This window comes from Triticum aestivum, chromosome 3A, assembly GCF_018294505.1.
Source record: "Triticum aestivum cultivar Chinese Spring chromosome 3A, IWGSC CS RefSeq v2.1, whole genome shotgun sequence".
In the NCBI taxonomy this organism is placed as follows: Eukaryota; Viridiplantae; Streptophyta; class Magnoliopsida; order Poales; family Poaceae; genus Triticum; species Triticum aestivum.
Genome location: NC_057800.1, coordinates 280375645 through 280388415, shown reverse-complemented (window position 1 = coordinate 280388415; position 12771 = coordinate 280375645).

The window sequence follows — 12771 nt, the reverse complement described above, 5'->3', positions numbered from 1 at the left end:
TCTGAATTCTTTTATGTATGATTGGTTTATCTTTGCAAGTCTCTTCGAATTATCAGTTTGGTTTGGCCTACTATATTGATCTTTCTTACAATGGTGGAAGTGCTTAGCTTTGGGTTCAATCTTGCGGTGCTCGATCCCACTGAGAAAAAGGGAAACAACACGTATTGTATTGTTGCCATCGAGGATAAAAAGATGGGGTTTATATCATATTTCATGAGTTTATCCCTCTACATCATGTCATCTTGATTAAGGCGTTACTCTGTTCTTATGAACTTAATACTCTAGATGCATGCTAGATAGCGGTCGATGTGTGGAGTAATAGTAGTAGATGCAGACTCGTTTCGGTCTACTTGTCGCGGACGTGATGCCTATATACATGATCATGCCTAGATATTCTCGTAATTATTCTCTTTTCTATCAATTGCTCGATAGTAATTTGTTCACCCACCGTAATACTAATGCTATCTTGAGAGAAGCCACTAGTTAAACTATGGCCACCGGGTCTATTTTCCATCATACAAGTTTCCAATCTATTTTATTTTGCTTTATTTACTTTCATTCTATATCATAAAATTACCAAAAATATTTATCTTATTATTATTATCATCTCTATCAGATCTCACTCTTGCAAGTGGCCGTGAAGGGATTGACAACCCCTTTATCGCGTTGGTTGCGAGGTTCCTATTTGTTTGTGTAGGTACGAGGTGACTCGCGCATGGTCTCCGAATGGATTGATACCTTGGTTCTCAAAAACTGAGGGAAATACTTACGCTGCTTTACTGCTCCACACTTTCCTCTTAAAGGGAAAACCAACGCAGTGCTCAAGAGGTAGCATAGGCTTCTTGCAAACCGGAGCTTCCCTCAAGAAGGCTCGTGGTTTCGAGAGGTCCTCTGTGTGCGAAATGACATACGTACACTTCCTTCTCCCGCCTTAATTCTTTTACACAGCCAGATTAGACCAAATAGAAGTATTGTGCTAAATTTTGGAATTATTCCGGGCTCGTTTCGCCTTTTTATACATTAATTGAGTTTCTGGGCATTTAATGTGCATAATTCAAATTTGATCTGCAAGCACAGGCTCCGGTGCACCAAAGTTGTTTGAAAAATCACATGTGTGTCCTTGGTGAATTTCTAGGTCCCATGCAAGAGATGGGAGTGAAATTCAAACATCTGGGTGTCGTGGCTTGGCCGGAAAGATTGAGAAACTTGGTTTTTTAATTCCTGTAGTTCCAAAACACGCTTGAAAATCATGAAACTTGGCATGGCCTCATGACATGGTACGAACATGTTGCGGTAAATTTTTGGCCGAATTGGGACAAGCCTTGGTGTAAACTTCTTGCAAACCGGAGCTTTCCTCAAGAAGGCTCGTGGTTCCGAGAGGGAACGTGTCACCTCTTTGTGCAAAACGACATATGTACACTGCCTTCTCCCGCCTTAATTTTTTTACACAGCCAGATTAGACCAAATAGAAGTACCATACTAAATTTTGGTATTATTCCGGGCTCATTTCACATTTTTATACATTAATTGAGTTTCTGGGCATTTAGTGTGCATAATTTAAATTCGAACTACAAGCACAGGCTCCAGTGCACCAAAGTTGTTTGAAAAATCACATGTGGTCCTTGGGTGAATTTCTAGGTCCCATGCAAGAGATGAGAGTGAAATTGAAACATTTGGGCATCGTGGCTTGGGCAGAAATATTGAGAAACTTGGTTTATTAATTCCTGTAATTCCAAAACACGCCTGAAAATCATGAAACTTGGCATGGTGTCATGACATGGCACCAACATGCTGCAGTAATTTTTTTGGCCGAATTGGGACAAGCTTTGGTTTAAGCTTCTTGCAAACCGGAGCTTCCATCAAGAAGGATCGTGGCTTCGAGAGGGAACGTGTCACCTCCGTGTGCGAAACGATATACGTACACTACCTTCTCCCGCCTTAATTTCTTTACACAGCCAGATTTGACCAAATAGAAGTACCGTGCTAAATTTTGGAATTATTCCGGGCTCGTTTCGCCTTTTTTATAAATTAATCGAGTTTCTGGGCATTTAGTGTGCATAATTCAAAGTTGAACTACAAGCACAGGCTCCAGTGCACCAAAGTTGTTTGAAAAATCACATGTGTGTCCTTGGGTGAATTTCTAGGTCCCATGCAAGAGATGGGACTGAAATTCAAACATCTGGGCGTCGTGGCTCGACCGGAAAGATTGAGAAACTTGGTTTTTTAATTCGTGTAATTCCAAAACATGCCTGAAAATCATGAAACTTGGCATGGTCTCATGACATGGCACCAACATGCTGTGCTAATTTTTCTATCCGATTTGCGAAGGTGCACACATTAACAATCAACAAAGTCATTTTGGAACAAGTGTTGTCATGTTACAAATCAAAAACACAAGTATTATTGAAACCCTGGGTGTTCGACTTACCAATTACGTGTGGCCATGTGTCCCCTTTATTTATTGGCTAGGAGGTGCCGTGCGGGGTAGCTATTTGAGTACGGGAGGCATGCAATCAGACCCCCGTGCGTGCTCATCGGGAGGAGAGCCCCTTTGACTGCTAGCCGCCGCACACCTCCCTCCCAACGTCTCCATTAATGGCGCCCGAGCACCTGTTCTACAGCGTGGCTATATGTCTCACTAGACTGAGATTTAAGAGAGAAAAATGAAAATCTGAAAAGAAAGTTTTGCATGGATCTTGATGTAAGATCCGACGGACCTATATAGCATCGACTGCAACTTATAGCAAGCATGATGAATAGAAGGACGATGACATTGGATAATAATTGTCTTACATATTTATATACATAATTGAAAAAGCCACATGCGGCAACGGCCGATATACACAAGGAAGACAACTAGTCTCCGCGGCAGGCAGCGATGAGCTCGTTCTTGTCCTCAAGATTCTGGTTGAGAGCATCCACGGATTCCTCCACCAGCCTTCTGCTCTCGATGCGCAGCATGGCATTCTCGTCCATAAGTTTCTCGACGATGGCACCGATCCTCTTCAACAAGGCAGTAGTCTGCTCCTGCTGCTCCGCACTTCCGACGATCTTCACCCTTAGCAGGTCACGCTCGGCCGGGAGCTTCGCATTGCTCTCATTTAGTTGCCGGATGACGTTGTTAGACTATTCAAACGAGGCTTGTAGTTCATCCTGCAACCTCGCCCACCTGGAGATCTAATCCATCTGCCTAAGGACGAGGGCACGCATGTGCCTGTAAGAGTCCTCGCCTGCCCACGAGGCATTTTCCTAGACCGTCATGGTGGGGGAGGACATCTCTGCCGCATTAGCGGCATGGTGGGACATCTCTTCTGCTTCCACGACACGGCCGGGCCAGTCTGCTGCTTCGACGGTGTGGCGGGTCCTCCGTGCTGCTTCGGCGGCACGGCGGGACCTCTCTGCTGCTACGGCCGTGTGGCGGGACATGTTGGCTGCTTTCGCGGCGAGGCGGTACATCTCTCATGCTCCCTCTTCCAGGCTCGCCTCTCCCTGGTGGCAATCTCTCGACCCAGAACTCGCGCTGGCCATGGCGGACGCAAGGGAACGATGATGAATGACTTGTTTGTTTTCGACTTTTTGTGGATGAGGAGTTGAGGAGGAATGTGTAGTCATATTCGAGAAGTAGTATTTATAACTGCATAGTAATATGCTCCTAACTGGGAAACCGTTTAGGTTTTGATCAGTGTGAACAGGTTTGCAATTTGGAATGTGACGGGACTGGGCCTCCCGGTTCTTCTAAAAATAATTATGATGGGGCGCATGCTCAAAATTTACTGACGGTTATAAGTGCAGCACTATTCTCGGAAGGTGTAACGTGGGCACGTCCGCCTTCTCAGCCACGTACGTGGCATTTGCACCATAGGGTGCACTGCAATAGGCAATGTCCGCACCATCACGCATGGTTCTTTTAATTAGAATGTGTGTGCCCGTCTAGCACACACACGTTGAGCTATCTAACCGTTTCAGTTTGTTGTGGCTAATCGCAAACAGTTCATCCTTCTGAAGCGCATGCCCTCAATCACACACACCTTGATTTGGATGACCGTTTCTTTTGTGTTTCCCAATCACAAACAGTTCATCCGAGTGAACCGTATGTTGTGTATCGCACACGCCTTCATCTGCTGCCCGTTTCTTTTGTTCCTCCTCATTGCAAACAGTTAATTGAACTAAACCATATGCCCTTCATCGCACACACAACTAAAACCTGAACCGTGTTTGATGCATCCGTCATTGCAAACGTTTTATACATTTCTGACAGTTTTCATACAGCACCGTTTGCGATTATTGCATCGCACACAGTTTTTCGAAGGGTCTCTGATCGTAGTGTCATGTTAGCAGCATCCTGCAGTAGTGATATATCTTTTTCTCATCAAGGTAGGCATATTTCAAAGTGTCTGGCAATTGTTTTAATTCAAACACAGGATCACCTTTAGGTGGAGGAGAACCTACTAGAGTTTCAATAGGAAAATTGTGTTTAAGCAGAGGTCGTTGTTCAAAGAAAAATTTGTCTATCTCATTTCTTTCACCCATATGCATATAACTTTCATTGTCTAGCAAATATTGTTCTAGTGGATCAGTTGGCGGCATGACAATAGAATTAAGACCAATTATTTCATCCTAACTAGGCAATTATTTCTTATGATGCTTTCCACTAAACTTATAAAAATTAAACTCATGAGACTCATCACCAAAACTTACACAGATGGTTTGTTTCTCACAATCTATTTTAGCATTAACGGTGTTCAAGAAAGGTCTACCAAAGATAATGGGACATATGACTTTTGGGAAACCAAGAACAAGAAAATCAGTAGGATATTTTATTTTCCCACACAAGACTTCAACATCTCTAACAATCCCAAGTGGTGTGATGGTGTCTCTATTAGCAAGTTTAATAGTAACATCTATGTCTTCTATTTCAGCAGGTGCTATATCATTCATAATTTCTTGATATAAGGTAAAAGTAATATCACTCATGCTAGCACCTAAATCACATCAACCATGTTAAAAGTGATCTCCTATTTTCAGTGAGACAACAGGCATGCCAACAACATGTATATTTTATCTTTTTCGTCGGGTTTGGCAATTCTAGCCGCTTCATCATAGAAGTAAATAACATGCCCGTCAATATTTTCTTCCAAGAGATCTTTAATGAAAGCAACACTCGGTTGTACCTTGATTTGTTCAGTAGGTTTAGGTGCTCTTATATAACTTTTATTGACCATAGTTAAAACTTTAGCATGTTACTTTATCCTAATAGGGAAAGGTGATTTTTCAATATAAGCAGTAGGAACAACTGGATCAACATTATAAATAATAGTTTCATCTTTAGCTATTACCGGTTCTTTAATTTCTTCTTTAATAGGTGGGTGATATTTCAACCACTTCTCCTTAGGGAGATAAACATGAGTAGCAAATGATTCACAAAAGGTGGCTACTATATCTGAGTCAAGTCCATATTTAGTGCTAAACTTTTGAAAAAACATCGATATTCATAAAAGATTTAACACAATCATACTTAAGCTTAATACCTGACACTTTAGCTTCATCGAGTTCCTAATCTTCATAGTTGCGTTTAATTATTTCTAAAAGATCCCACCTGAATTCAATATTCTTCTTCATAAAGGAACTAGTACAAGAAGTATCAAGCATGGATTGATCATCACGAGAAAGCCAAGCATAAAAATTCTAAATAATATTTTTTCTTGAGAGCTCATGATTGGGGCATGAATATAACATTAACTTAAGCCTCCCCCAAGCTAGAGCGATACTTTCTCCTTCACGAGGCCAACAATTATATATCTAATTTCGATCACGATGAACTAGATGCATAGGATTTTTTTGGGTGAAATTCCAATTTCAATCGATTCAATTCCAATATCCAATATCATCGCATAGCCGATACCATGCCATTGCTTCTCCCTTCAAAGATAAAGGGAAAACCTTCTTCTTAGCTTCATCTCTGGGTAAACCTGAAAGCTTAAATAATCCACAAATTCCATCCACATATATTAAGTGCATATCAGGATGATCAGTTCCATCTCTAGCTTAAGGATTAGCTAGTAGTTGTTCTATCATACCCGAAGGAACTTCATAACAAATATTTTCAGTAGGTGCATGTCGGTGCAAAAAATCCTGGGTCTGCTGACCAACCGTGCAGATGCACGAGATCAAGATTGAAGCACCATCTTAAGTGAGAGATTGAAGAAACCAAGAGATTTGAAGGACCGACATGTAGCTCAGATGGACCAAGGTTGACCCTAAGGAGCAAGGTATAGGCAAGAGAAGGGCCTCCCTTGCCGGGCAGGCAAGCCCGGCAAGGGGCAAGGGCACCACCAGAAGCGAGCAGCCGAGGCTCCCCGGCAAAGCCTGCCGGTGTCCGCTGGGGTAGAACCGCCCCACCAACCACTCAAACACGACTCACGTCGTCAATCAGTGCGGTGTCAATCCGCAAGATGATTAAGTGGTAGCCATTCACCACATGGCAGCCATTTCCTATAGAGAAGCCTACAGATGACACCCGTCCTGTGACGTGTCAATAGAGCAGATGTGGAGCTGGCAACATAGCCCGACAGGACTTGCCGGGCACCTAGTGATGTGACACTAAGCCGTGCATTTAATGCACCCTATCAGCCCACAGAGTTAGGTATGATAGCACTGCTTGCTATCATATGAGTGGATAATGACCACTTTGCCATTGCTGTGACCCCTTAATCTATAAAAGGAGGCCCATGGCACTCGTAGGAGGGGCTAGAAGGTTGGAAAGTTGACAACCCCAAGCCACCACATACACGTAGTCACCGCAGGCAAACCTTGCCGGGCAAGTGTACTACGCATCACCACATCCATTCCTCAATCAATCTACTAAAGGAGGAGTAGGGTCTTACGCCTCGCGGCAGCCTGAACCTAGGTAAATCGCTTGGGTGTTGTCTGCCGCGTGGCCGTACGCTGGTCTGCTCTTTGTGCAATGCACCATCCCCCTACAGTACCAACAAGGGGTCACCCGGTCCCATAGGTGGCCGCGGAAACCCCGCGAAATCTTTGGCGCGCCAGGTAGGGGGAGCGCTTGCACGAACCTGAAAGTGTACGCCATGCGTCATCTTCGTCGACATTTTCATCCTCGATGGCGCCATCGACCATGGCGCCAAAGAACAAATCCGACACCTCAGCCCATCCATCCACCCCGAAGGCTCCTCCGCCCGCAGCCTCCAACGCTGCGGGAGACATGGGAGCTCGCGAGGACGTGGACGCCACTGGGGCCGTGGTTGGAGCAGGTGGCACCGTTACCACTGCCCCCGTGGCCGACACGGGGGGCAGAGTTACTGGAGGAGAACAACATCAGTAGCGTCTCGACGGTCAAGCTCTGCAAGGTGTGGGCGAGGGGGTCACTCCGTTCGCACCCCCACTTCTCGCCGACGAGCACAGTCGCAGCAACGGTGCTGGGTCTGGGGCGAGCCATCGCCCTCCGGTCGCCCCCATCACGGGAGCATCCGCGACACATGCGCCTCCTCCCAGACGAGCCAACCAAGCCGTTGTGTTCAATGGAGCAGCTGATCTTCGAGCGCCACCGCCACACGACCCTGCTGCCCCGGCGGTCGTCCCACAATAGTGTGTGCAGGGCGCCGGCGCCGCTGGCACCATCCGGAGCCAGGCGACAGTGCGGTCGGCGTCATCGATATGCATGCCAAGCACGGCCACGGAGGCCATGGCGCGAGTGTCGTTGTCGAAACCGGCAGATATCAGGTAGGGGGTCCCGAACTGTGCGTCTAGGGATGGAAGGGGACAGGAGGAAGGGGACACAATGTTTACCCAGGTTCGGGCCCTCATGATGGAGGTAAAACCCTACGTCGTGCTTGATTGACTTTGATGAGTATAGGGGTTACAATAGTTGATCTACCATGAGATTGTAATGGCTAAACCCTAGATGTCTAGTCTGTATGATTATCACCGCCTCTACGGAATAAACCCTCTGGTTTATATAGATACGAGAGGGGGCTAGGGTTTGTAAAGAGTCGGTTTATAGAGAAAGGAATCTTCATATCTAAACGCCAAGCTTGACTTCCACGCCAAGGAGAGTCCCATCCGGACATGTGGGAAGCCTTCTATCTTGTTTCTTGACGGCCCACCAGTCTAGCCCACATCACATAGCCCGGGCGCCTTGGGACCCCCTAATCCATGACTCCCTCAGTAGCACCTGAACCAAGCTTCAATGACGATGTGTCTGCCATGCAGATTGTCTTCGTCATTGCAAGGCGGGTTCCTCCTCCGAATACTCCAAAGTGGCTTGACCAAGACAACTATATCCAGCTCTGTACAATAGTCACAACCCTGAACCACAAAGGCAAAATACTTAAAAAAATAGGTCATGTCTTCTGACAACTTTTTTGGCAAGGCATTGAATCGCGGCCTTATTATTATTTTGAATCATTTTTTTGACCTCCCATTTCGTGTTTCGAGACGGAACTTCCAATGACACATCTTGTCGAAGTAGAGATCACGCCCCCTTATTGCGGTATTTTCATCAATGATGGGTTGGGAAATCCAACTGTGCCATCTGCTCGATCCCTTGGAATAGGCAATTTTTAAGGCTTGTGCGGGGTCGCTTAACATTCATTGCCTTTATAAAGGGATAAGCACCCATCTTTTACCATGTCTTCTCCTTCCTCAGCCTTCCCATCTTCGAGCTCCAGCGCCCAAGTCTCAAACCTTCTCCATTGCCACCATGCTCTCCGACCATGTCTGGATCTGGTTCGCAAGGCAAGTGGGTCGCCTCTTCCGTGACAAAGAAGGATATCCAGGGAAACCGCACACAGGCTTCCGACAAAGGGGCAAATCATCCCTACTCCAGAGCTTGGCGAAAGGGTCGTGTTCATCCCCCACTTCCTTCGTGGGTTAGGGTTTCCCCTTCACCTATTTGTTCGCGGCCTCATGTTCTACTATGGGCTAGATTTTCACGATCTAGCCCCAAACTCCTTCCTCCATATCTCGGCGTTCATCGTCATGTGCAAAGCATTTCTCTGCATCCCTCCGCACTTCGGCCTGTGGCTCAAGACCTTCAACGTGAAGCCGAAGGTGGTCGACGGGGAGCACGTCGATTCAGTAGAGCCATGGTGAGCAAGATTCCTCACCCCATTTGTCCTAAAGGGGTGTTTCTGGATACTGTCAAGACATGGCAGCAAGAGTGGTTCTACATCACCGAACCCCGCGGTACCAAGTGGGCGACCGCTCCTGTATTTAGATCCAGACCCCCTGTGCGACTTGCTTCTGGACCAACAAGGGCACAGATTGGGGATCGACTGGTGAGGTCCCAATGCTACAAAAGCGTATCAAAAGTATCATAGAGAAGAACACTCGCCTCACTGACGTGATTCAGGTGATGCTCATCCACCAAACCCTTCCCTGCCAGCGGCGGCCTCTCCATTTATGGGAGTTTAATTCGGAAGGGGCACGAAATCTGTGACTATTCTTTAGCACGACACACAAGGAGATTTGGAAATTTCTCTTTAAATCTCAAAAGTTGTGGTCGGAGACGTCCGAAGACGTTGGTCTTGAATGCAACCATCCGGCGCCTCCGGTAAGGGCTAAGCTTCCGCCTATAGCTTGCTTTGTTAATCCAGAGGATACACTAACCATTCCATCCTTTAAACAGGTCTGGACAAAGAAGGCGGAGCGGATCAGGTCTATGGCCCCCGTTCCCGAAGGCTCAGCCGATTCTTTCCTAATGAGGATGCTGGTCCCGGCGCCATACCAGATGCCGGTAAAGAAGGACAAGAAGAAGAAGAACAGGGAGGCCGAAAGTGGCCTCCACCATGAAGGTACTTCAGACGCTATGTCCGGAGGAACCGAGGCTCCATCCTCGCATGAGGGAAACGAAAACGAGGAAGAAGAGGAGGAGGAAGAAGATAACCCTCCTCTCGAAGGGAAAAAGAGGGCGGCCTCCGCAGAGCCGGAGGCGAGGGCGCCCAAGAGGGGAAAGTTATCACTTTCGGATGACTCAGATTCGGACACCAAGGATATCCTCAAGCCCCGCCCCCGGACCAAGCCCCTTGCCAAATCATATGTACCTGAGGACGCTTTAAATACATCCCCCCTTATGAATTGCGAGAATGATATTAAATCATGTGTTTCAGTCTGACCCGTGAGCTCCCTCAACAATCCTCCTCGTTAGGGGATTTGCCACTGGAGATGATGGAGAACGAGTCGCCTCCGCAAGTTTCCTCGCCCCATAAGGTGGATGACATCGAGGTGTCATCCCAGAGGATTTCTCCGGATTGTCCAGACATGGAGGGGGCCATTAATACGACATCGGAGGGAAATACCTCGGCCATTGAGGATACGGGGGGGGGGGGCGTGAAGACTGGGGATGGGGCCCTAGATCATTGGCCCCCTAGCCGAATACTGCTCCGGAGACGGATCCAGAGTCGAGTGAGCGGCCCCCTTCAAGGGTGGGGGCGCCTATTATTGCGGCGACCTCCATGAATCTGGAGGCACCGAACATGCGAGGGACGGACTGCGAAGTGTGTCCGTCTTGGAGGAGCACCATACCTTGATGGGTATGATGGCTGAGAATATTCAGTCTACTAAAAGCGGGCTCCATGAAGCCTTTATGAGCCACCTAATAGGCTTCGAGGTATGCAATGTAATGTCTTTAGCCACTTTCCATATGGAAAATATGCCTGTATACGGATCTATATATATCTACAGGAATAACGTACATATTTGGCTGGAAAAACAAGCTTCATTGTTAGCGGGAACCGCCCAGGCCGCGGAGGTTTCCGAACTGAAACGGCAACTGAAGCAGGCCGATGAGAACATCGTCCTTATTAACAAGCGGCTCGATGAGGCACAAGGTATGCTGCGATCATCCCATTTGTGCCTATATGAATGTGTGAATGCCAAGTTAAAACATGTACTTTGTTATGTGTGAAATTGCAGATGGCGCTGCGGAGTTCGAGACCCTCAGGGGTGAACTTGCCCGGGCCAAGGAGCAGGCGAGAGTGAACAATGGGACTGCTGATAAAGCGGCTGTAGATTTGAATGCCGAACAGGCCACCCGGCGCCAGGTCGAGGAGCGGGTATCTGTAGTAGAGCAAGAGCTCAAGGACGCTGCCACAAGTGCAAGTCCCTCAAGGAGGAGAATAAAGCCAAGGTGACCGAGCTTGCCAAGGCCCTTCGGGAGGCTAAAGAGGTGCGGTCCGAATCTAGGGCGGCTCGCGAGGAGATTTGGAAGACCGGACAGATAGTGGCTGGTAAGCCCTTTCTTTTACAGACCGAGTTTGGCGATCAGAGATATGCCTTGCTTAATCGACTTTGGAGTTCTCCAGACGCTTTTGTGGATCTTCGAAAGAGTGTCGCCGACGCCGCGCAATTCTTCCAGTCTCAGGAGGGAGAAGCTGTTTTGGTCACAGTTTGTGGCGTGGGAGCGCCCAGCGTTGCTAAACGACCCAATGGTGCAATGGGCCGAGCTGCATAAGATGTGTGGAGTGGCCATGAAGGACTTTGTCGGTGTCAAAACTGACGGATCTCGGGTAGGGGGTCCTGAACTGTGTGTCTAAGGTGGATGGTAATAGGAGGCAGGGAACACGATGTTTTACCCAAGTTCGGGCCCTCTTGATGGAGGTAAAACCCTACATCCTTCTTGATTTATTCTTGATAATATGAGTAGTACAAGAGTTGATCTACCACGAGATCGGAGAGGCTAAACCCTAGAAGCTAGCCTATGGTATGATTGTCTGTTGTCCTACAGACTAAACCCTCCGGTTTGTATAGACACCGGAAGGGGCTAGGGTTATACAAGGTCGGTTACAAAGGAGGAGATATATATATATATCCGTATTGCCTAGCTTGCCTTCCACGCCAAGTAGAGTCCCATCCGGACACGGGACGAAGTCTTCAATCTCGTATCTTCATAGTCCAATAGTCCAGCCAAAGGATATAGTCCGGCTGTCCGGAGACCCCCTAATCCAGGACTCCCTCAGTAGCCCCTGAACCAGGCTTCAATGACGGTGAGTCCGGCGTGTAGTGTTGTCTTCGGCATTGCAAGGCGGGTTCCTCCTCCGAATACACCACGGAAGAATTTGAATACAAGGATAGTGTCCGACCCTGCAAAATAAGTTCCACATACCACCGTAGAGAGAATAATATTACCACAAATCTAATCTGCTGACACGTTTTGGCAGCATGACATCACGCCGCGGCCCGGTAATTATTTGAACCGTTTTTCTTTAACCAACCCCGCACATAACGTGAGGCGGTTTCTTGACACGTCTTGTCAAAGCAGAGATCGTGTTCCCCTTATTACGGGATTCTCATCAATACAGACGTGGGTAACCCAACCGTGCCTAGGACTCCTAGATTTTAGGCAAGTCCCAAACGGCCACGAGGAGGACGCTTGATATTCACCCTCTTTACAAAGGGACGAGGCTGTTACTTTTTTCCTTCCTGTGCTCAATCGAATCCCTCCCCCGCCTCGAGTTCAAACACCCAAAGCCAAGGTCAGGTGCTTCGGACCTTCAATCATGTCCGAATCCAGCCTTCAAGGCCGGTGGATGTCTTCCTCCGTCACGGAGGAGGACATCAAGAAGTTGAGGGAGGCCAGATATCTGACCGCCAAAATTTCCCATAGGCTGCCCGCCCAAGGGTAGGTCGTCCCTACTCCCGAACTCAACGAGCGCGTTGTGTTCGTCTCCCACTTCCTCCGAGGACTAGGCCTTTGTAACACCCCGTATGTAACATGCCATATTTGTATTCCAACTCTTGCCATTTCCGGCACTA